The 23809-nt window shown below is 53.7% G+C and overlaps 1 protein-coding gene across 8 annotated transcripts in view; it reads left to right on the top strand.

Moving 5' to 3' along the window:
* Positions 1–23809, top strand: part of LINGO1 (leucine rich repeat and Ig domain containing 1) — a 205573-nt gene that overhangs the window by 14957 nt on the left and 166807 nt on the right. For 3 of the 8 annotated variants that reach the window (XM_084966980.1, XM_005666134.4, XM_084966977.1), the window contains exon 2: positions 8124–8237. The exons of the other annotated variants lie outside the window; for them this stretch is intronic. The gene's annotated coding sequence lies outside the window, so the exon portion shown is untranslated. The remainder of the gene's footprint in view (positions 1–8123; positions 8238–23809) is intronic. 8 annotated transcript variants of the gene reach the window in all.

The following is a 23809-nucleotide window of genomic DNA, read 5'->3' as shown; positions in this document are numbered from 1 at the left end:
CACAGACACGGGGATGGGCTGGCCACCCAGGCAGGTTTCCCAGACATTGTCAGAGGCTCAAGGGGCCTGGGGATCCACTCAGGGCAATCTTGCTTAGTGATGGGGAAACTGAGGTCCAGAGAGGGAGGAAGGGGGCGGGCTCCTGTTCTGCTCTAAACAGACTGTGCATCGTGCTCTTCTGAGCCTCACATCAGTGTCTGTACCTCTGCTTTAGAGAGAAGGAAACTGAGGCTCGGGGTGTCTGGATCCAGGGGACACTGCAGGCCTGCATTTGAATCAGTGTGTTGGAGCCACAGTGTCAGCTGCTTCTTTCTGGCATCATTAGGGCTGCTGAGGTGGCCACTGAATCACCTGGGGGCGGGGTGGTGAGGTGCATTTGTGCCCAGAGGAAGCCCAGCCAGGGCGGGAGACCTGGGCTCCGGGCCCAGATTGGACACCAACTCCACGTGTGACTCAGAACAGCAAGCTCTCTCTGTGCCTCAGTTTCCCCAGGACGGGCTGAGAGAGACCTGCAGGGGTCCGAGAGAGTTTGGCGGGCTCCTCTGGGCTCATATGCCTTGGCCTGGCTGCTAGCCCTGATCAGTGCGTCTGTCCACTGAGCTCCCTGGGCCCCAGTCCCGGATTATAAGGAAACTTCTTGTTCCTGTCCTCTCTGAGGTCACTGTCATGTGGGAGATCGGGACACCCACGAAGGCTTTGGGCTCTGCAGATCTAGTTAGCAGCATGGGGCAGTCATGGCAGCCTGTCCCCTACTCCTGGAGGGAAGAGAAACGAGGCCACCACCGGGTGGGAGGGCTGTACACTCAGCCTTCCAGCCTGTACCTCACCTCGCACAGCCCTGGCCCTTCCTTTCACACGCTCAGAATGGACACCCGGGAGCCACTTTGTGTAGCCCTGGGGTGTGAGATGGTGATACCGAGGCCAAGTCAGTCTGAGAATGAGACTCAGTGTTGCCATCACTCCTCTGACCTCTGCCCCGTCCAGCCTGTGCCCTCACCCCTCCATACAGGGAGTGCCCACCCCACACCCCGCCAAGTTAGCTCCACTCATCTTGGACAGCTCTGGTCCCTGGTCAGAGCCAGCATCTACCCCCTGAGACTTTCACAGAGGTCCTGTTTGGGACCTGGAGCTGCAGAACCTGTCCTAGCCCCCATCCCCCAACACCCTGCCGCCCGACCTCAACTGTGTGCAGGTGGACACCGAGCCCCTGAGACCACTCCTTTGGGAACCAGCCTTGCTCCATTCCTGCTCAATGGTGCTCAGTCTTCTTGGTATGTGGGGCCCTTGGGGGATCTGTGAAAGCCACGGCCTGAAATAGGTACACATTCCCATCCCTGTACCACATGTGAAAATTCACATCTAGGAGTTCCCGTTGTGGCTCAGCGGTAATGCACCTGACTAGTATCCATGAGGACGCAGGTTTGATCCCTGGCCTCGCTCAGTGCATTCAGGATCCGGCATTGCTGGGACTGTGGTGTTGGCTGGCAGCTACAGCTCTGATTAGACCCGTAGCCTGGGAACTTCCATATGCTGCAGGTGGGGCCCTAAAAAAAAAAAAATTCACATCTAATTCTGTGCAGTTTCGTATTCACAGACCCCCTGAGTCCCTCCTGCCTGGAGATCCTGGTTAGGAACTCCTGCGATAGTCCATTCCAAGGTGACATGGTTCATGTGACCTGTCTGTCGTGCTGCCCTAGCATGGGAAGCCAGGAGCCTCAGTCCCCAGGCCACCCTCTTTCTGGCTACCTTATGGAGTGCCTGGCGGGGCCAGGGTGCTGTGATAACCCTCCAGTCTTTCCACCAGCTTTAGCCCTTGATCCTCCTCTGACTGGAGGGTGGGGGAGTGTTGGGAGGCACTGGGTCAGGCATGAGGCTGACGGCGGTTTGGGGTTGGGTCTCTGGAATTTGCCACCTGCTCCTGGCTTCTTCTCAGGCCTCTCCTGCTGGCTGCCCATGTGCCCTAACACACACACACACACACACACACACACACACACACTGACTTGAGATATAGACAGGACTATACACACGCCCTCCACGGTTCACCTCTGCAGACCCACGCGAGCACCGCACACTTGCACACATTGGTTCACCCCTCCTTGCACCTATGGGCTTGCTCACCCTCTCTTAGCATGGAGAGAAGCACACCCCCAGCTTCCCCAGTACTTCCCTTCTCCTTTTGTCCCCCCTCCATCCCTGGCACAGGAGCCCAGAACTGATCCTCAAAGCCCCCTCCCCTGGAGTTTTTTGCAAAGGCCCTTCCATGTCGCCTTCCCCATCTGGGCTCCCCTGAACCTCAGCTTAGGGTTCCCAAGACCATGACATTCCAGGGTCTTCTAGACACCTAGGGAAACCTCCCTCCCCAGCCCTGGAGGGCCAGAGCCCTGCCGAAGCGCCCAAGGCCTTGGCTTTAGCCCCGGAAGGTCTGGACTGCCTCTGTGACTTGGGCAACACTCAGCCCTCCTGGCCTTGGTTTGGGCTTGACATTCTCCAGCTGAGGTTCTCAAACTGGTCCTAGAACCTGGGTGTCCCTGAAGGGGCCTGGGCACTTTGGGAGTGGGAGTAGGCCTGCGTAGGCCCCTTTCCTTTCAACTCCAGCAGAGCTGCTCAGATCTGCATTTTATGCTGGGGTCCCAGCAGGAATGAAAGAAAAAAACCATTAACTCTTTATTGATTTTTTTGTTTGTTTACAAAAGAAAATTTGACGACATATTTGTGGGCAGTGGAGACTGTGATAGGCCCCTCATCTCCCTCCCAGGAGGTGATCCCTGTGCTGTTTGGATATTATCCTCCAGCCTTTTGGGGCATAAACCAACAATCGGCTATTTATAAAACTGGGCGCGTTCTGAAATAGCACCGTACAGCTTGATTTTTTTCATATTGTTATACATAGATGTGCCTCCTTCTGTCGAATGGCTGTGGAGTGTTCTGTGGTATGGATGTGCTGTATTTTGTTTAAACAGTCCCTTATTGATAAATATTGAGGCCATTTCTTTTTTCCTCTTACCAGCAATGCTGCTATGAGTATCCTTGAATATTTATATAGGAGTACCTGTGTCATCATTTCTGTAGAACTTTCTAGACGTGCGATTACTAGGGTTGTGGAATGTGTGAGTTTAAAACGTTATTCAGTATTGCCAAATTACCCTTCCAAAGCTTGAGCCAATTCCCCCTTCCTCCCATGGTCCATGAGTGTTCATTTTCTCACATCCTTGCCAGCATTGGTTGTTATCAATCATTTTAATTTTTCCCAATCTGATGGGCAAAAAAATGATACCGTGTCATTTTCATTTGCATTCCCCTGATTGCTGGTGAGATAGAACATCTTTTCATATGTTTATTGGCCAATTTAGTGCTTCCTCTGTGGATTTCTAATTCACTGCCAATTTTTCTCTTCTTTTGTCTTTTTTCTTATTGATTTGTAGGGGGCTCTTTGTATATTAGTGATATTTTCTTGCAGCATCTCACATGCCTTTTAACTTTGTTTATGGTGTCTTTTGCTGTACAGATGTTTTTACGTGTTTATGTAGTCAGATTTATCAAATTTTCACTTTATGGTTTCTGAATTTAATGTCTGGCAGAGAAGGCTTCCCCCACTGCATAAGATTTCATTTCAAATAAGAATTTTATTGCTGAAAAATCTTTGCAAGGCTGAAAAATCTTTGTAGGCTCCTCCTGGCAGCTGCAGCACTCGCTCTGGGGGAGGGAGGGAGGGTCCCATCTCCGCATCCATTTCATCTCTCTGCCTCCCCCTCTGGCCTCTGGCTTTGGGGTCACAGTTGCTCTGTCTTTCTTTGGGCCTCTGTCTCTCCTAGTTTCTCAGCCCCGGCTGGTTCCCCCTTGAGCAGTGGTGATTAGGGCTGTGAGATTGCAGCTGTGGCAGCCCTCAGTGGGTTGGGACCGGCTGGTGTCTGTTAGGGAACATGCTCGCCTCATCCTCCACCTGCCAACCCAGCTCCAGGTCTTCTGGGTGGTCAGGATAGCCCCGGGCCCAGTTCTGTTTCTTGGAGAAACTCATTTCCTGCTGGGAGCCTGAGAGCAGGTTCTGGGCTAAACTCCATCATCCCTCCTCTACCAGGAAGACTTCCTAGACAGCTCCTTCCTCCACTCGCATAGCCCTGGACCTGGCCCCTCCCTTCTGTTCTCACTGATGTCTCCCCATCCTGCCTTCTCAGTTCCTGGGGTCTGCCTGGGGTCCGCCTGGGGTCCACCTGGCCACGTCTCAGGGTCTTCGTTTCCACCTGTGTGAAGTTGGTCCTGGGAGTATGGACAGCAGCCAGGAGGCATGGCCCGTGTGGGATACAGCAGAGCTGGCCAGTCTTCCAAGCCCAGCTCTCTCCTCTTGTCCTCTCAGTACTCACTCCTCCAAAAAACCTGCTACGGTAGAGAATTTGCATGCTGCTGACAGAGATGGAGACTTGAGTTCCACAAGGGTGACAGCCCATGACTAGGGCTCACTTGTTCTCTGCCCCATCCCAGGCCCAGTGCTCTGCTTGGCTCATGGAAAGTGCTCAGGACAGCAAGAAGGAACCGGGAAAGAGTGAACCTTGCAGGAGGATGCTGAGCCCGGGGGAGGAGAGCAGCCAGGGCATCAACTCTCCTTGAGCTCCTTCTGCGTAGTGAGATACTGAGATACTTTTCCCATGGTTCCTCATTTCTGGGGGCTGGGGGTGCTCATGGGGAACAGCCCCCATGGCCTCCTGGAGGTGAGGGCCCCAGGTGGGCTTAGTACTGTCCTACACTGGAGGCCATTGTGTTGGGGGCTGTAGGGGACCTTGGGCTGAGGGAGCAGTTAGGAGACACGCTGGGGAAACCAGAAGTCTCTTTGAAGCATGGCTTAGGAGTGCTTAATGGAAATCTCTGAGGTGACATTCCCTGGGCTCCTGCAGCCACTTAGACTTCTGTCCCAGCACCCTCCGTGATATGGCTGGTCTCCTCTCGGAGCTTCTGGCAGCCTCTTCATATCTCTTTATCCTAGTCACCAAGCACCAAGTGGGCATGCACCAAAAGTAGAATGAATGAGGGAAGAAAGGAAAACCCAAGGGTATCGGGTAGAGGGTTCAGTTCTAGGGAAGAGGAAACCTGGGCTCTAGGACTGACATTTTGCTGACTTGCTGGTTGGCCCTGATCTCCCTGTGCCTCTGTCTCCCCATCTGTATAATGGGCGTGGGCCTTTCAAGTTCCATGATTCTGTGGCTGTGTTGATCGAAGCAGACATGCGTCTCTGTCTCTCTCTCTTACACACACACACACACACACACACACACATATACACACTCCAGTACCATCCTCTTTGATCACAGTGTTTGCTGAGCACCTACTGGGTACCAGCCCCCAGCACTGAACCACTTTGGCAGCATCCTGAAGCAGCTGTTTCCATGGAGGTCTCATTCCCTGGGGCGTGCGTTAATTCTGTTAAACACACAGGGTCCCTGGCTCCACTGAGGGGGCAAGGGGCTAGGAGAGCAGGTTGGAAGGCCCCCCTCCCTGCCTCTGTCACAGTCCCCTTTGCCCTCCTTGGCTCTGAGGCCTATAGCTGAGATTTTGTGTCCTTCTTGGGACTCGGCACGCAGGCAGGCCTCTTGTCCAGGAGAGCTCCTGGCTCCAACTGCCTCTCCTCCCCTGCCCCAAATCATTGTCATGCTCTGCCTGTGGTCCTATTTCCATAGCAACTCCTTGGGATGCCACTGAGGAGAGTGGGAGCCTCAGGAAGGTTTGGGGAGAAGGGAGTGGGAGGCCCATTCATTATCTAGGAACATGGTAGCTGGGGGCTTAGAGCGGTGCTGTGGGAATGGCTTGCCCTGCCAGCTCAGGTGGAACTGGGCTCGAGGCCGCCAGCCAGGTGGTCTGGAGGCTTGCCCGGGAGAGAGCTGCCTGGGTTGGCCTGGGCCTTGCTGGCTTGTGCCACTCTACTGCAAGCCAGCTTGGGCGGCCACTCAGGGTAACCTTGGCCGCTTAGGCCTAGCTTGGAGGACCCAGGCCTGAGGAACTGTGCGGGCTCTGGCTACCCCTCTATCCCAGGCCTGCCTTGCTAGCTCCTGTCTTGTCCTCTGGATCAGTAGGCACTGGGAGGCACCCTTGGGACCTGCTGGCAGCAGGGGCATAATTTGGGGCTAGAGAACTGTGGGGCTGGGCAGGTCCTCTTACTGGGTCCACGCTGCTTGTGGCTCTGTTGTCAGGATGGGAAAGCCAAGGCGGATCCTGGAATATTCACAGTGCCCATTTCTCTGCCTCCCTCTTGGAGGTGAAGTTTGCAGCCCAGGAAAGGAGGAGACTTGCCTCTAGAGAGTCTGTCCATCTCCACCTACCATGGAGCCTAGAAATTCCACCTTTGCCTCTTAGACAAATGGCTTGTTGCCTTTGAGAGGGACTCAGAGGCCTTTGCCACCTTCTGCTCACTGTGTGGCAACTACCTCCGAGCTCCATCCATCCACGCTCATCCATCCCCTCTGGAGAGCCCTGTGGGTCCTCCTGGGGACCTAGGCCTGTGCTGTGTGGTGCCATATGGGGAATTAAGAGGAAAAAGAGGGGCTGGCCTGGCCCCTCCAGGGAATAAGGGAGCTGCTAACCCTCATGAGAGCTGCTGGGAGCCAGGCCCCTTAGGTGCCAACTTTCTGCACTTCCCTGTCACTATCACAGTCATAGCCACCTTTGGGTGCCATTTCTACTTGAATTTTCTTAATCCTTGTCTTTGCATTGACTCACATTTGAAGGTGGATTACCCAGCGCCTTCCAAGCCACACAGCCGTGAAATCACAGCTTTGATATACTTGTTATTTTTTTTAATCCACAGAAAAATAAACACACACCTATGAAAATAAAAATTTTTGTCTGCAAACCACCTAAAATGCCCTTATCATCCCTAGCAGTGATGTGTCCCACACTTTGAGAAACACTGATCAGATTGGTACCTCTTCGCAATAGCTCAGAAAAGGACTTAGATCTTTATCTGAGAGAAAGTTTCTGGTCTTGGTCTAAGAAGCTGAGGGGGAGGTTCCATTGCGGCTCAGCGAGCTGAGAACCTGACTAGTATCCATGAGGATACCAGTTCAATCCCTGGACTCACTCACTGGGTTAAGGATATGGCGTTGCCGTGAGCTGTGGTGTAGGCCACAGACATGGCTCAGATCCTGTGTTGCTGTGGCTATGGCGTAGGCTGGCAGCTATAGCTCCAATTTGACCCCTAGCCTGGGAACCTCCATATGTTGCAGGTGTGACCCTAAAAAGACAAAAAGATAAAAATAAAATAAAAAAGAGCCTGAGGGAACTGAGCCCTAGAGGGGGATGCTTGGCCTAGGAGCACACAGCCAGCAAGTGGGAGAGCTGGGAGTCACCTGCCTCCTCGGACTTCCAGCCCCAGACCTGTGTCTTGGGGGCGTGCCCAAAAGATAGGACTCCCTAGTGTCTTCTCTCACTCATGGAGAAAGGGGGACTGGGGCCCGTACGGCCCCTGGAGTATGTTTGGTGAAAGAATAAACCAGGAGAGGCTGGGGAAGGAAGACCTAGGCTCTGGGAAGCCTCCCCTGGTGCTCTGCTACTCCCCAGGCCCACCTCCTGGAGCCCAGCTAGAGGGAAGTCTGGCCCTGCTGTTAGCTGGGCACCTCTTGCGCCCCAGGCCACGCACCCCTTCTCTCCTTTTACCTTCCCAGCAGACCTGGCGGGGGGACAGTATCCCCTTTTTATGGATGAGGGAAGTGAGGCTCAGAGACTTGACTTTCCCAGGGTCAAAGAGCCAGTGGGTGGGGGAGGCCTATTCAGCCCCCTCCCCTCCCGCTGCTTGCTGCCACAAACCACATGGTTCCCAGAGCCCCAGCTGCCCTAGCTGGTGGCATGTGTCAATGAGTGAGAGCACACGTGTGTGTAAATGCCAGTGAGTGACTGTGTCAGAGAGTAAGCATGTGTGTGTGCCCATGTATGTGTGTATGAGCACATGTGTGCCAACAAGTGAGGGCACGTGTGAGTATTCCATATGTGTGTGTCAGCAAGAATGAGAGTGACTATGTTTGAGTGTTCATTGCCCAGCCGGGTGGGCTCAGACCCACTGTGGGCATGGCCCCCACAGCTCCCCAGAACTGCCTCCTGCTACCCCCCTCTGGCTGACAGCTTGTCTCTTTCTCCCACAGCCTCCTGAGCCCACAGGCCCCAAGGCTCCGGTGCCCTCGGGCAAAGAGGGAGACAAGTCGAACCCAGACTGACCCTCCACCCAGTGCATTCCCCAAACGCCTGCCCGACCTGCGGTAAGAAACCGCTCTGGGCCACTGGGCAGAGTAGTGGTGGCAAGGGGTGTGTGGTGGATGTGGTGCCCCAAAGGAGCGGCCGGAGGGGGGCTGTCAAGGGGCAGTCTTTTGGCAGTCTTTCTGGGGGCCTTCGCATCTCTACCTCCCTATGTGAAATTAAGACCAGGAGGTTTGATTTGGCAGTGCCACCTCCCACGAGCCCTTGCTATGGCAGGGCTCTGGCAGCCAGCTAGAAGCCTGGGGCATTCTTCTGAGTGACACAGTTTCACGGACCTGCCGACTAATGGGCTCCTGTGTGGCACAGGAGGTCTCCAGTGGGGGAGCTGAAGGGCTCTGTCCTTGGTTCTGTCACATTGTTGACCAAATGTGTGCATGGCTCCAGGTCAGAAGGGAGTGGGAACACGTGGACTGAGACAATCAGGGTCCAAGAAACTGTCAAGAGGCTGGCAGTGGCTCCAACGTGTGGAATTAACGTGGCTCCAAGCCAGAGAAAACGTGCGCATCCAGACACCTTCTAGGCAGGATGAAGCTCCGGCCCGGGGCGTGTGTGTGTGTGTGTGTGTGTGTGTGACAGGCACTAGCAGCCAGGTGACCTTGGCTCTGTGTGAGCAGAGCAGATGGCCTCTTGGACTATATCTCGAGGAGCAGGACACCCAGTGTGTGGGAGGTGACAGGCCCTCCCACTCTGTGTCCCAGGTGAGGGAATGTGGAGAAACCACAGCCAGTCCACTGAGGTAGAGGATGAGGAACCAGGGGGACCCAGGCTGCTGCCCCACTAAACTTGCTTGTGACCTTGGACAAGGGACATCCCGCCTTTATCCGGACCAATTCCCTGTTCTTGACAGGCCTCTGACACCCGTGAGAAAGTTTGCTAAACAATAGTTGTTTTACAGGGTTTGTGTCCCTTTCTGCTGTGCGGCATAGTGACTCAGTCATGCACATATATACCTATTTATTCCTTTTCTCCTACTGTCTTCCATCATGTTCTATCCCAAGAGATTGGATTTAGTTCCCTGTGCTGTACATAAGACCTCATTGCTTATATAACAGGCTCCAGCTGTTTTTTTTTTTTTTTTTGTCGTTGTTGTTTTTTTTTTGTTGTTGTTGTTGTTGTTTTGCTTTTTTTTTTTTAGGGCTGCACCTACAGCACATGGAGGTTTCCAGGGTAGGCATTGAATTGAGTTGTAGCTGCTGACCTACACCACAGCCACAGCCACGCCAGATCCGAGCCAAGTCTGCAACCTACACCCCAGCTCATGGCAATGCCAGATCCTTAACCCACTGAGCGAGGACAGGGGTCAAACCTGCATCCTCATGGATACTAGTCAAATTGTTTCCACTGAGCCACAATGGGAACTCCTCTAATCTTTTTTATGCTGACAAAAAACTAAAGACATTTCAACTGAAAAAACAGGTTTGCTAAACAGAAGGAGGGCTGGAGGAGGGTTCAGGGCAGCAGGCTGGACTGGGAGGTTATCCCCATTTTTCAGAGGAGGAAGGGTCTCAGCAGGGCTGTGGGCTTCCAACCCTTTTCCCTGAAGGACTGGGTGACCGTTGTGGATGGTGGTGGCTCAGCTGGCACTGTCCTGCCATTCAGGAAGCTGTGGGCTGTGGCAGAGAGCGGGCAGCTGGATTTCCTTCCTGGGCGCTCTGCCTCATTTTGAAGTCTGGTTATCTCCATCAAAATATTCCTGTGATCAGTCAGTCCTGGGTGGACTGAGCAGCTAATTAGCCCTTCCAGTTTAACCTGTAGTTGCTGCTGGGAGATGGAGAGAGGGGATGTGGTCAGGGTTACCTACCAGGCAGCCAAGGGCAGCCATGGGAGGGCTAGGGGCACAGGGGTCAGGAGGCAGGTGGCTGGGCCCTGCCCCCACCCTCATCAGGGGCCGCCGCAGCCTCCCCACTGCCCAGGTGACAGTGCGAGGCACCAGGAAGCTCAGCGGGCAGGGAGATGGGGAACTAATGCAGAGCGGAGGCCGCCCTCTCAGCCAGGGGGGCTGGAGGGGTCTGAGGAGTGATGCCTGAGCGGAGTCTTGAAGGCTGTAGGATTCATTTAAAATGTTCTATTTTTCTGATTATAAAAAGCCTACATGTTCTCTATAGAAAATGCAAGCACATGGGTGTTTTGCCCGTCAGTCTTTTACAAAATATGTATTTATGACATAATTGGGATCAAACTGTACTTACTGTTTTCTAACCTGCCTTTTGCACTTAATATTATACCCAGATCATTTTCCCATCACTAAATACTCTTCTGTAATGTGATTTTTAATGGCTGTGTAATGTTCCAGCCTGTGTGTGCCCTAGCATGTTTAACCAATTCTCAGTGGTAGGGTTGATGGTTTCCTGTGGTGTGTTCTCATAAACAATGCCTGGATGAACAAGATGATGTAGGTAGAGTTATGACGGGCGGGAGAGGTTCAGGGGAGCAGGGAGGGCCCAGGCTAAGCAAAGGTATGGAGGTAGGGGGCTCTGGAGGGTTTGCGGAGTGAGGTGCTCAGGATGGAGGGGGAGGTGGGGAGGGCTGGTCAAGGGAGCCTTTGAGATCTGAGACTTTGAGTCGAGACTTGACCCACCAAAGCTCTGGAGGAAGTCCAGGGCTCCCCTCACCATCTCCTGCTCCTCCTGGCCTGTTCCTCCAGCGCTCCTGTGGTCGGAGGGGAGGGGACCTGTCTGGCAGGGTGGGGGAAGGGCAGGCGAGGCTGGGGTCCCAGAGGCTACAGCCTTGATCTCTTGATCCCTGGTGGGATCAGTGGCATTTAAATCAAGCCCTTCTTTCTCTGCTGAGCCCTGCCCAAGTCTCCTTGCAGGAGAGACACATACATTTTAGCTCTGGACACTCTTGCATCAGTGCTGCTGGCAGAGGGTGGCAAGTGCCCTGTGACCTGGAGAGGCAAGGAGGGAGGCTGTCTCTTCCAGGAAACTTCCCTGACCTCTGGGCCCAGCTGGGGACCCCCTTCCAGGCCTCGCCTCCCTGTGCACGTGTTCACCCCAGCACTGCTCACAGCCTGAGCGGGATTACTCACCAGTATGGCTCTGTTTCTCCCCACAGACCTTGGGGGCTCCCAGGGAGGATCTGGCTTGATTTGCCCCTCTGTTCCCTTCTATACCAAGTGCTGCAAACTGCTTGCTCATGTCATTCATTCATTCAATGGCTCATTCATCAGTCACATGACACATACTTATTGAATACCTGCTACATGTCAGACACTGTTCTACGTGCTCAGCACCTGTAGGTGAATAAGTTAGACCAGGTCATTGGCCTCATAAAGCTTAAATTCTAGCAGAGTAGATAGAAAGAGACCAGAAAAGTAAATTCATCATGCACGGTTAGGGAGTAACAAGGGTCGTGGAGAAAAATAAGACTGGAAAAGGGAGTGAGTGTGCAGAGGGAGCTGTTCTTTGCAGGAGGATCTGGAAAAGGCCTCTCAGGTAAGCCGCCCTTTGAGCAGAGACCCCAGGAGAGGGAACAGACCCCCAGAAGTCTGGCCAGGCTCTGAACTGGGCTGAGAAATGGGTACGTGGGGCCTCGTGTTAGTGTCAATGGAGATTATTCCTGGTTCACAGGCTCCTCACTGCCTCGTGGGGAAAAGGCTATGGGGGTGAGAGTGGGGCGGTGGGGGGAACAGGAGAAGCAGGCCCTTTAGGAGGCCTGGGCATCAGTCCAGAGCCAGCTGGCTGGCTGGGCTTGGGTGAGCAGGAGTGGCTGCATGCAGGAGGCTGAAGGGGGGACTGCAGGTGAGCTTGGGCTGTGAGAGGTCAGAGCCTGAGAACGGAATGGGGGCGGGTGAAGAAGCTGAGCTGAGTCGGCCCGGGATGGATTTGGAAGGAAAAGGAAGAGTCTGGTTTGGAAGGGGTACGCTTGCGATGGCAGTGTCCTCATGGAGAGGCTGCACAGGTTGCAGGGGTAGCTGAGGGCAGAGGCTGGGGCTGGCGTGTCAAGAAAGGAGTCCTCAGCTGGGGGTGGGTGGGGAGGGTGTGTTTTAATCCTTAGAGCCTGGACGAGGGTGTGCAGAGGAGGAATCTGGGCCTCCCTGCTTAGGGATCTGGCCCCTGAGGACTCCTTGCCCATGGCTGGGCCTGTTACTCCAGCCTCGCACACAAACTCTGGATTTATCAGCCCAGAGAAACCGCTGCCAGCTCCCCTCTCCGATGCCCCTATGGTTGGCACTGTCATTCTGTACATTCTTCAGGGCTGCTGTGGGCAGGAAGCCGGGTGCTGATGCTGGGCCCAATGCTGTCACCCTTTCGTCCCCAGAGAGGGCCTCATTTGGTGAGTTTAGAGCGGACAAGGCCCTTCTTAGCCCTACTAGTGGTCACGACTACAGGCCTGCCTGCATGTCATGCTCCTCCTTAAAAACCTTCCGTGGCTCCTTGCTGCCTAAGGCTGAAGCCCAAACTCTTCCTCCTGGTTATTCAGGGCCTTTCAGGATTTGGCTCAGGCTCATCTTCCCAGCCCTCCTTCTTTCCAGCAGGTGACTCTGCTCCTCTGTCCCCCCACACGTGCAGGCTTAGTCTCACCTTTTATCACCTCCATCTAGAATGCTCTTCTCGCCACCAGCCACATCCCACCCCTTCCAGATCATCTTCCTGGACGCTCTCACGCACTCTGAGCCCTTTGCATGGCTATTGGTACCTTTTACCCAGAGAGCTAACCTGTCATCTGACTGTTATCATCCTCTACTTGTCTTTGCCCTCCTCGTCCTCTTGTCCCTCCCGTCTCCTGTCCACATGCTGTCCCTGTCCCCTTGCAGCACCATCAAATCTCTCCTTAAAGGGGATCCTGCTCAACCACACAGCTCTCTGGGTCAGGGGCCCAAGGCTCTCTCCACCCCAGGACCGCCCAGGATGTTATTCAAGAGAGCGATCCTCAGGGATCTAACAGGACCTTCTGCCCAGAGTCTCTGTGGGACCCAGGGTTTGTTTGTTTGTTTGTTTTAGGGCCGCACCCATAGCATATGGAAGTTCCCAGGTGAGGGGTCAAATCGGAGCTATAGCTGCCGGCCTACATCACAGCCACAGCAACACAGGATCCAAGCCGTTTCTGTGACCTACACCACAGCTCACGGCAATGCGTGATCCTTAACCCACTGAGCGAGGCCAGGGATCAAACCCGCATCCTCATGGATCCTAATCGGGTTCATTAACCACTGAGCCACAAACGGAACTCCCCCCCACAGTCACTTCTGGTGATCAGCCAGGTTGGGACCTGCTGGCCCAACCCAGGTTCACGCTGAGGGAGTACAGGTGTCCCTGAGAGTGTGGCCTCAGATCTTTATTTGCACACCTGCTGGGATGGAAACCTCACTCTTTCCAGGGAAGCCCAGGCCCTGAAGGCTGCTTTGATGTGGAGAAAGTCCTCCCTGGTGCTACTGAGCTGAACCTGCCTCCCTGAAGCCTCCACGGATGATGGGTCAGGCGCCACACGAGGCAGGGGTGACTGGTTTCTGGGAGCTTTCCTTTCCTGTTCCCAGGGCCCAGTGGGGGACCTGGCATGTGAGGGGGCTCAGGGGAAGTCCAAGTCTTGATGAATGGAGGACCCACCTCCCTCCACCTCTGCCTACTCAGAGCACCTGCCCTTATGTTCAGGCTGTGGCTGCAGCCACACCAGCCGGCCCTCTGTGTGTGTCTGCAGATACAGCCATCATCGTGGCTTTTGAGGACTCTGGCGTTAGCAGAATGCATCCCATCCTTCATCTCCTCTCATTCTTATCTCATGTGGAAGATGGATGCTGTTATCTCATTCATTCTTCAAGCAAGCATTTACTGAGTGCCTACTAAGTTCCAGGTTATGTGTTGGTGAGGATTTAGAGAGGGGTGGGTCTTGTCCGATGTCACACAACTACTCAAGGACCAAGTCAGCACTAACACCCAGGCCTGCAGGTGTATTAGGTCGACTGTAATCAGAAACTGGGTGGTTTGAACAGAAACTTATTGTCTCACAATTCTGGAGGCTAAAAGTCTGAAATCAAGGTGTCTGCAGGGCTGGTTCCTTCTGAGGGCTGTTCCACGTCTTTCTCCCTGGCTTGTAGGTGGTCACCTTCTCCCCGTGTCTCCTTGCGTGGCGTGGTCCTTGGGTGTGTGTGTCCAAATTTCCCTTCTTCTAAAGACAGCAACCATACTGAGTTAAGGGCCTTCCCTCCTCCAGTATGACCTCCTCCTACTTAGCGAATTGCCTCTGTGATGACCCAATTTCCACCTAAACTCACATTTTGAGGCCTTGGAGTTTAGAAACTCAACACGTACATTTGGGAGGAACACAACTCAATGGGTAACAGCATGCATTTTAGCCTGGGATCTCCAGTGCAGTGAACTGTCCCACCATGGAGCAGGCAGCCCTTGGGGTGGCGAGCATCTCATGGCTCGAGGTGGCCAAGGTGGTGTTGAGGCTGCACTGAACTGTCAGGGATGGAGAGTAGAGAGGCTTCTCTGGGGTCTGTTTCAGCCCGAGGTTTGAATCAGGACCCAGGAACATGATAGCTGGTGTTTCCTGGCACAACCTAGTCTTTGTATCCTCAAGGCGGAAGGCAGGTACACACAGGTGGGGCTGGGAGCAGAAACACCCTGGCCTCTGCACCCCTAGCTGGGTGATCTGGGGCCGCTGCTTTCATGTCTGAGCCTCAGTCTACCTTGACAGTGAACCAGGGCCTGTCTTGCCTGCCTGTTTTCGTCCGAGGCCTCTGATGGGGCCCTAAGGAGAGAATGACTAGGAAGGTACTTTCCTTTTGTTCATTTTCTTTGGTTCACTTTGCAGACTTTTCTCAAGTGCAGCTGTTTGCTAGGTTCTGTGCTGTCCCCAGGGACACAGTGATGAGATGGTCATGGCCCTGGCCCTCAAGGAACACATGGGCCATTGAGGGGGGTGAGGGCAGGCAGGCGAAGGTGGCTCTTGAGCTTAGACCCACTCTGGGGCCAGACTGCCTTCAAAGCAGTCCCAACTCTGCCTCTCACTCATGGTGTTCATTTAGGCCATTTCCGTAAGCTCTCTGGGCTTCAATCTCTTCATCAATAAATTGGGAGTAATAATAATAGCAATGACCTTGTGTGCATTAAGTCTGTTGGTGCATATAAGGGCCTAGAGTAGTGCCTGGCATGTAGTAAATGCTCAATAAATAAAATTTAAAGTAATCAGCTAGAGGACCACATGATAGAGGAGAGCAGAGGGGGTTTGGGGGAGCTTTAGGCTCTGGGAACCCAGCAGACATGGTCCCTGCCCTGTCTGGGCACCCTGTCATCCTATTAACACCTCGGCCATCTGCCACCCTATGTGTGGGTGGCGAGGAGGGTATGGAGCAGGCATGCTCAGAGGGAGAGGTTCGAGGCCTTTGCACAGTTGTGGGTGGGGGGTTCTGGGGTTTGTGCCAGTTGCAGGGGAGGGGGCGCAGCTGTCACTCCTGCCTCTGCCCGCTGGGGTGCTGTGGGAGGGAGAGGTGCCTGGGGTGCTTGGCTTTGTTAGCCTTTGTTTTTAGTCCGTAGTTTTCATAGGTTTTGGGGAGAGGAGAGGGTCGGGAAGCAAAATTAAAATTCCTCTTTGAGAAGTTAACAACTTTCCAATTAAAGGATTCTTATTTGTGAGATGCCTTAGAGGCCTTTTCAATCAAGAGGCTCTTCTGAATAATAAAAGTACTTGAGCTGGGGTTGGAGAGAGAGACTGGAGCCTGCGCTGCACACAAGAGGGTGAGGGGACACCAAAGATGGGCACCCCCAGCCTTGAGAATGATGGTTGTTTGTGATGGGGGTGTGGTGCAGCTCCATGGGGAAGGCAGTGGGGTATGGGGGGGAATCTGTCCTCACTTTGAACTTCTGCTACCCTTTAGCCCCTCTGGCTCCGATCTGGAACTCACACACTGGTGTCTTCCACCAGAAACCCTCTATCCCCTTCCACTCAGGTCAGGATGGAGCTGGGAGGAGGCTGGGGTCTGGTGGTGACTGTGATGGTAGACATGGCTTGACCTTGTGCTCAGGGGCAGACGGTCTATATACCGGGCAGCATCCTCTTGGCTTCTGAGACCTTAGGCTCCTTGGTGATATCCTGGCTGTGGTTTTATCACAGTTTGGTGAGTGTGTTCACCTGCCTTTCAGCCTGGCACCCCTCCTTGGTGTTACTCAGCTGGTTTCCTGGGAGATCAGATCTGTCCTTCTTGGAGCTGAGTATCTGCTGGGTGTTCCTGGAGGGCTGCACCTCAGATCCTGCGGGGGGGACACCGGCCTTGTTTACCTGGGTGTCCGGAATGTGGAGGCCATTATGACCTGAACCCCACTTACAGAGGAGGGAGCAGAGGCTCGGTGAAGTGAAGTGACCCCTAGACACAGACAGCAGTTCTTGCTAAAAGGGGCTTCTCTTCCCATGTCCCCCTGAGGCCATCCAGGCCGCTGAGCAGAGAGGTGCTAGAGGGGACATGGGTCAAGGCAGTGGGCTGTCTCAGTGGGCAGTCCAGGCCTTTACCCCAGGCCGCACAGGGTCCTCCACCCCCAGGAGTGGTCCAGGTTATTTGAGGAGACTGTGCCACGGCTGACTCCTCTGTGCAGGCAGCGTGGAGGATGGTGGGAGTGTTCTCCGTCCACTCCTGCCTTCCTACCCTCCCCACCAGCAGCGAGGCTGTCTGTGTAAATACCCGGAACTGTTGAGAGCCAGGCCCCTCCAAAAGATCAGCTGACTGTGCAAGTGCTCCCTGGAGTCCTGGGGTTGGGCCCGCAATTGGGAGCAGATGACATGCTTTTTGGGGACAGGGAGGGGGCCGTCCAGCAGCCTGGGTGTGGGCTCTTGGTCAGGTGCTCTAGTTGGAAACTGAGAGACTTTAGATTCAAGTTCCAGTCCTGCTGCTTATTGTTTGTGTGGCCCTGAGGAGTGACCCCTGCCTCTCCGGGTTCCAGTTTCCTTTTGGGTGGCACAGTGGAGCTGGGGTGGCGAGGGGCACATGGGGTAGGTGGCATGTGTGAACTGCATGGCTGGCGGGTCTGTGGAATGTGGATTTTGTCTTTGCAGTACTGTTTGGTGGCGCCGCTTCACACCCCAGCCCTGCTGCTTGGATAAGTGCTTCATGTCTGTTAACCTCAGTTTCTCCATCAGCACAATGGCCATAATGACACCTATTCACAGAGGTGTGTACTCCATCAGTGGAGTCCATCAGTGGAAGTCTTCCTTCCCTCTGAAGCATTTAATGAGCCCATCCTTCCTGAGAACCCCGTGGTGTGGTGGCCACAAAATGAATAGGTGATGTAGTGCCTGCTTTGGGGCCACAATGTGAAGTTAGTGGGACTGAGGAGGAATGCTGGGAGTCCAGGAAAGGGAAGGAGATAAGGACTGGAGAAGTCACAGAGGGCTTCCTGGAGGAGGCTGGCCCTTTGTGTTCGGGAAGATTTGGGGAAGGAGGTGGGCCAGAGGGGAATGTAGGGAGGGCAGGCCTGGTTGGGAATAGTGTGAGCAAAGATCAGGCAGGGGATAGGAATTGGGGACAGGGGCGGGGGCGGGAGGGGGTTGCAATCAGAGTCCAGAGAGGCTCCAGCCCTCAAGCCCTGGTGGGGGCAGGGGACTGGGAATTGGGAGTCGGACAGCTGTCTCCTGATTTAGGACAGGGGTACAGCAAACATGCCACATGAATCCCAGCACAGAACCTGGTGTGGGGTCTGTGGAGGGGGCAGGGTTCAGTGTGGAGAGACAGGACTCCCCAGACCCCAGGGCCTCCGGTGGGAGGTGTGCAGGCCTTGTGCAAGGCTTGGGAGGAAGCTGGTGGCAGCTACCCAGACTGGCAGGATGGGCTGTGGCTGGAGGGAGCATCAGCCTGAGGGTAGCCTTAAGCCTAGATTAAGGAATTGGGGGTCTGGCTTCTTGAGGGCCAAGAGACCGAGAAACAGAGAAGTGGGAGGGGTCTGTGGTGGGTTGGGAGGGCCAGCCCCCAGAGCCCCCAGGGCACACCCAAAGCCCCCACAGTGTCCCAGGCTCTGGGTCAGACTTGTTCTGAACTTGGCCCAGAGGGAGAGTAGCACTTCGCTCACCCCGAGGATCTGGAAGCTTGGCTCAGAGAGACTAATGACTCACCTGCCCCAGGTCATTTCAAATCAGAACTCCAAACTTCTAGTTCTTTCAGTGGCCCCACACTACTCCCCACGCTGTGGGTTTTAGAGGTAATGACCTCCCAGCCTGCCCTGGGTGAGCTCGGTAAAAGAGACCTAAATAGGCCATCTTCCTTGACTTTGCCTCTCGTGGGGAGGCTCAGAGAGGTTGAGGGTGTGCCCCAGTGCCACACAGCACTGAGGTCTGCCGTCCCTGGCTCCCAGGAGAAGGGGGTGCTGTGCTCCCTCCCCTAGAGAGTCTAGTGGCCCCTGCCAGGCCCTTCCAGGTCTGAGGACAGAGGGAATCATTGCAGCCACAAGCCTAACCATGTGTCTTAGCCACTGAAGGAGGCTTTAAAATCTCAGCCCCAAATTAAAACCTATGCGTGTTCCAAAACAATGAAAAATTTCCCTAATAAAAGATGAGGCACACTCAGGCATGTCCTAAATGAATGGAGTGACTTCTGGGATTAATCCAGGATGTATGGGAGGGCGCTCAGCTGGGAAAATCGACCCATGGATATTGTAACAAATTGTTTGCTTGCAAGAGGAATAATTCTTAATGTGCACGGGCTGCAAGTGGAAGGCACCTTGGCTCCTGGCAGCTGCGTCCCTCATCAGCTGGACCTGGGCAGGGTCTCTGCTAAGGTGGCCTTACCTCGAGGCCTCTGGACCGTCGGTGAGGACCCTCCGACTCCAGAAGCCAGTCTGAATGGGAGTGGGTGGGCTTGAATCTGGATTTAGAACCCCTGTTCCGGGGTCTTCAGAGTCCTGGTACCTCCTGGTACCTCCCTAGGCTCTGTGACCTTGGCCAGGTGGGAGGGGGCTGCGCTCACTAAGTGGTGTTCCTCCTCCCTTGCCGTGTGGGCCTGGAAGTCTCAGACTTGCTGAGTCTCAGGCCTGCCCATTCCTCTATCTCAGACCATCCGGGGGACTCTGCACAGACTGGCTCTCAGCCTGCCTCAGTTTACCTTCCTGGGACTTGGGCCACTGCCTCTATCCCAGCTCCTATGCCTCAGGCATGGGTGGGGTGGGGTGGGGTGGGGGGATGGGAGCAGCAGTGTTCTTCTTGGCCAGCATCCTCAGCCTCCTAAACTGTCTTTGTGTTGATCCCGTGCCAGAGGGAGGCTAAGCCAATTTACACAGGGATCTTAAAGGAACATGACCACTGAAGTACAAATGACAGACAGGCCTCCTGGGCTCCACTCCCCACCTCCACCCAGGACGCGGCCAGCATAGGGGCAACAGCCTGGTTTCTGAGTCCGACAAGTCTGCGTGTGGTCCTAGCTTCCCACTTGCCCGCTGTGGGACCCGGGCAATTCCCACAACTGTTTCTGCTTCCTTACCTGTAAGAGATGGGATTTTTTAAAAATCATCATCATTGTTTCATTTGTTTGAAAGCAAGATCTCATTCACCCACACAAGCGTCCTGGGAGGTGGGTCCTGTTATCCCCATTTTGTGGGCAGTTATTTTATTTTATTTTATTGTCTTTTTTTTTTTTTTTTTTTTTTGCCATTTCTTGGGCCGCTCCTGCGGCATATGGAGGTTCCCAGGCTAGGGGTCGAATCGGAGCTACAGCTGCCAGCTTGCACCAGAGCAACAGCAACGCAGGATCTGAGCCGTGTCTGCGACCTACACCACAGCTCACGGCAATGCTGGATCCTTAACCCACTGAGGAAGGGCAGGGATTGAACCCGCAACCTCATGGTTCCTAGTCAGACTCGTTAACCACTAAGCCACGACGGGAACTCCATGTGGGCAGTTATTTTATTAGGTATTTTCCAAGTTATTTTACAAGGTTACTTTCACATAAGTGTGCCAGGCATTTCCAGATGTAACATTCTATTAGCCGCATTTTGTAGATGCGGAAACTGAGGTTTGGAGAGGTCAAGCGAATTGCACTGAGTGGTGGGGCCCGGACTCAGACCCGAGCCTCAGAGCTATAATTGCTTCATGAAATTGTTTAGAGAAAAGATCCCACATCATAGATGCTGCTCCACAAACCTCATCCCCACCTATTCCCTTCGCTCAGTTAAGAGGTGCTGTGACCCTGCAGAGGCTGGAGCAGAAGACACTGGGGACAGGGAGACCTGGCCCCCTTCTCACCAACACCTCTGGTTTAGATATGATGTGTCTTTATATTCATTCATTCATATATTCATTTATTCATGCATGCATGCATTCATTCATCAAGTGTTTATGAAACCCCTCCTGTTCTAGATTCTGCAGATACCACACCTAGAGGTTTACACACATGCTACCTGCCCCCAGGTAGTTTTCATTCTTGTGGGAGTGGCAGGGAGCCAAACTGCAAATAATTCGAATAGTATCCAATGTGATGAATTTGGGAGGGAAGTAAGTAGGGCCACGGACCAGGGGGTAGCTGGGGTGGGCTGCGCAGCTTTGGAGCAGGAGGGGTCTGGGCAGGACTTTCTGAAGAAGTGACCTTGGGTCTGAGAAGAAACAGCATTCCAGGTGGCTGAACTGCAAGACCAAGGCCCAGAGCTGGGTGTGTTTGAAGACCAGGAGGAAGACAGCACACTGGTGGATGGAGAAGGAGGGAGGGGGGAGAGAGGGGAGACGGAAGCCCTCCCAGCAGTAGGTTTTTTCAGGAGCACAGGGGGAGGGGGAGCTCTGGAGAGCGCTAAGCTGGAGAGTGACAGGATCTGATGTGAGCTTTTCGGATTCTGTGCTGGCCGCCATGGGGAGAGAATGGGTTACAGCCAGGGGCAGAGAAAGCAGGGAGCCTAGTGGGGAGGCAGGTGCCGGATCTGGAGGGGAGCCGTGGGTCATGGCGAGGGGGAAGGGAGGCCTTGAGATACTGAGACACGGGTGGAGGAGGGAGATGATGGAGATGGGCTGTGGGGTGGGAAGGCCCAGGGTCCAAGTCAGGGGAGGTCAGCTTGGCCTACGTGGCCCCATTTTTTTGAGATGAGATCCCGGGCCAGGCGGAAGCGTGGCCGTCCTCATTTGGGCTTGCTGGGTGTGAGATGCCAAGGAGCCATCCAGGGGAGCATCCCTCCCTCGGGCTGAGTCGGGACCTCCTGTGAGTCTCTAGACATTCTCACAATGACTTCTCATGTCTCATCGCACTCGTTTCAAGATCGAAGGCTTTGCCCTAACACATCGGGTCATCTCATTGCCACATCTGCTTTTCATATGAGGAAACAGAGGGGCTCTTACCTCACCTCAGTGTCTGAATTGCACATTGGTGTTGAGAGGAGGGAGCAAGAGCCCAAGTGATCCTTCCTAGGAAGGTGGCAGGAAAACTCGGGGAGTCCCGCGCCATCTCCTGTTGACGCCTGGTGTGTGTGTGTACGTGTGTGTGTGTGTGTGTGTACACGAGCATGTGTGTGCGTCAAGCCCATTAACAAACAGAGAAATAAATTAACAAGTATTCAACCCACCAAATGTTCCTTCTGTTCTGTATAATAGAGCACCGGAACATAATTTTCCCCTGGAGCAAATTGCTACAGCTGAACCTGCTCCTCATTTTCCTCCAAAAACTGCTTAAAATTCTGGAACGCTTGTTGATTTTGGGTCCTTTCCCTTTCTACCTCCTGTCCCCAGCCTCCAGGCTGCTTCCCTTGACCTTCCTCATGCCAGGCCTCAGAGGAAGCAGATTGTCGCAGAGCAATAGTCCCCGCCCTGCAGATGGGAGGATCCTGGGTGGCAGCAGCTCAGGCCGGGGACCTGTACGTGGGGGCGAGGGGCTTTTGGAGTGCTGAGCATGAACGAAATGCCCAGGGCTGGCAGAAAGGACCAGCGCTTCCCACTGAGTCCTGCCACAGGTGTGCTGTGTGACCTTGGGCAAGTTACAACCCTTTCTGGGCTTTAGTCTCCCCTGGCAAAGTGAGGCTAAACATGCCTGCCATCCCGTGGGACCACACCTTGTAGTGTAGCCAGCACTGTGTAAACGGGAGTCCCTTCCTTCTGGGGACACTGTATGCAGGTGCCCCTCTTACTACTTCCAGAACAGTCTATGGAGTGTCTGGATTCAGGGGACTCCTGCCCTGCTTCTGAAATCCTCTAGGGCACTTCTAATTTTCTTAAAGCAAATTAATTTTAATCCACTTTAATTAAACATGTCTTATAAAAAATGTATATTTATTTATAGACCTTCTCTCTGCCTATGATCATTTCTGTTATTCAGAGCCCAGCCCAGGTCTTCACTTGCACACCGCCCCCTTAGGCATGGCAGCCTGGGTTGTGGGGAGGCCTTTGCAAGTTGACTCCTGGTTGGCTCGGGCCAGGCTGAGTTACCTTTCATGGTGGCAGAAGGTGGCGGTGGGGATCCAGAGCTTAGGAAGCATAACATTCCACCTTCCTCCCCCCTGTCTCAAGGATCTAGCTGTACTTTATGGAAGATGCAATGTTTCATCAATCCTGCAGCTAGCTCTGTGCTCCTCAGCAGAGCATAGAATTAAGCCCCAAAGAAACTGCTGAGACTTTGCAGGCCAGCTGAAGGACAGGCCTTGGCTGGGGTCTGCTATGTGACCACAGGTCCAGCCAGCCAGGATCTGACCTGTTTTCAAGCTGTAGGATGGCCCCAAGCTTGTCTCCTTCAGGAAACTCTTCTTGACTTTGTCTTAGTCTGCTTGCCTACTATGATGAAATTCGGGGTGGCTCCAACATAGACTGTGAGACTTAAACAACAGAAATGCATTTTCTTGAGATTCTGGAGAGAGGAAGTCTGAGATCAGGATGCCGGCACAGTCAGCTTCTGGTGAGGACTCTCTTCCTGGCTTGCTCTGGCTGCCTTCTTATTGTTTGCTCACATGGCAGAGCGAGTGGGGTGGGGGCGGAGAGAGGGAGAGAGAGGTATTTCTGGTGTCTGTTTTGACCATAGAGAGAAGGCCATGTGACCACGCAGGTGGCGACTGGAGTGATGTGGCCACAAGCCAAGGAATGCTGGTGGCCACCAGAAGCCAGAAGGGGCCAGGAACAGATTCTCCCTAGAGACTTTGGAGGGAACCAACCTTGCAGACACCTTGATTTTGGCCCAGTGAAACCAATTTTGGAGTTCTGGCCTCCAGAAGTGTGAGAGAATAAATTTCTGTTTCTTAAAACATGTTTTTATGTATGCTTGATTTTCGATTTTTTAAAGCATGGTTGATTTTCAATGTTGTGCCAGTTTCTGCGGTACAGCAAAGTGACCTGTCATACATATATATCCATTCCCTTTCTTATATTATCGTCCATCATGGTCTATCCCAAGAGGCTGGATATAGTTCCCTGTGCTGTGCAGTAGGACCTCATTGCTTATCCAGTCTAAATGCATCAGTTTGCTCTGTTGTTTTAAGTCATTATGTTTGTGGTAATTTGTGACAGCAGCACTTGGATACAATTGTTAACAGGCCTGGAGAAAGAGTGTTCGATAAGCACCCTTGGTGTCCTGGGGCCATGGAGAGAGGGACTGTGTGTCCTCCCGTGGTGTGTGAGGTCAGAAGTCCACAATGATGGGGTCAAATCACTGCAGTGATGACAACAATGACAATAAAATGTTAATAACAGTAAA

This window comes from Sus scrofa, chromosome 7 (genome assembly GCF_054392235.1).
Source record: "Sus scrofa isolate SSC_HxYL_T2T_F1_AM1 chromosome 7, Sscrofa_HxYL_maternal_Yorkshire_Landrace_v2.0, whole genome shotgun sequence".
Classification (NCBI taxonomy): Eukaryota; Metazoa; Chordata; class Mammalia; order Artiodactyla; family Suidae; genus Sus; species Sus scrofa.
The sequence above is the reverse complement of the archived record's forward strand: the minus strand, read 5'-3'. Positions and strand labels throughout refer to the sequence as shown.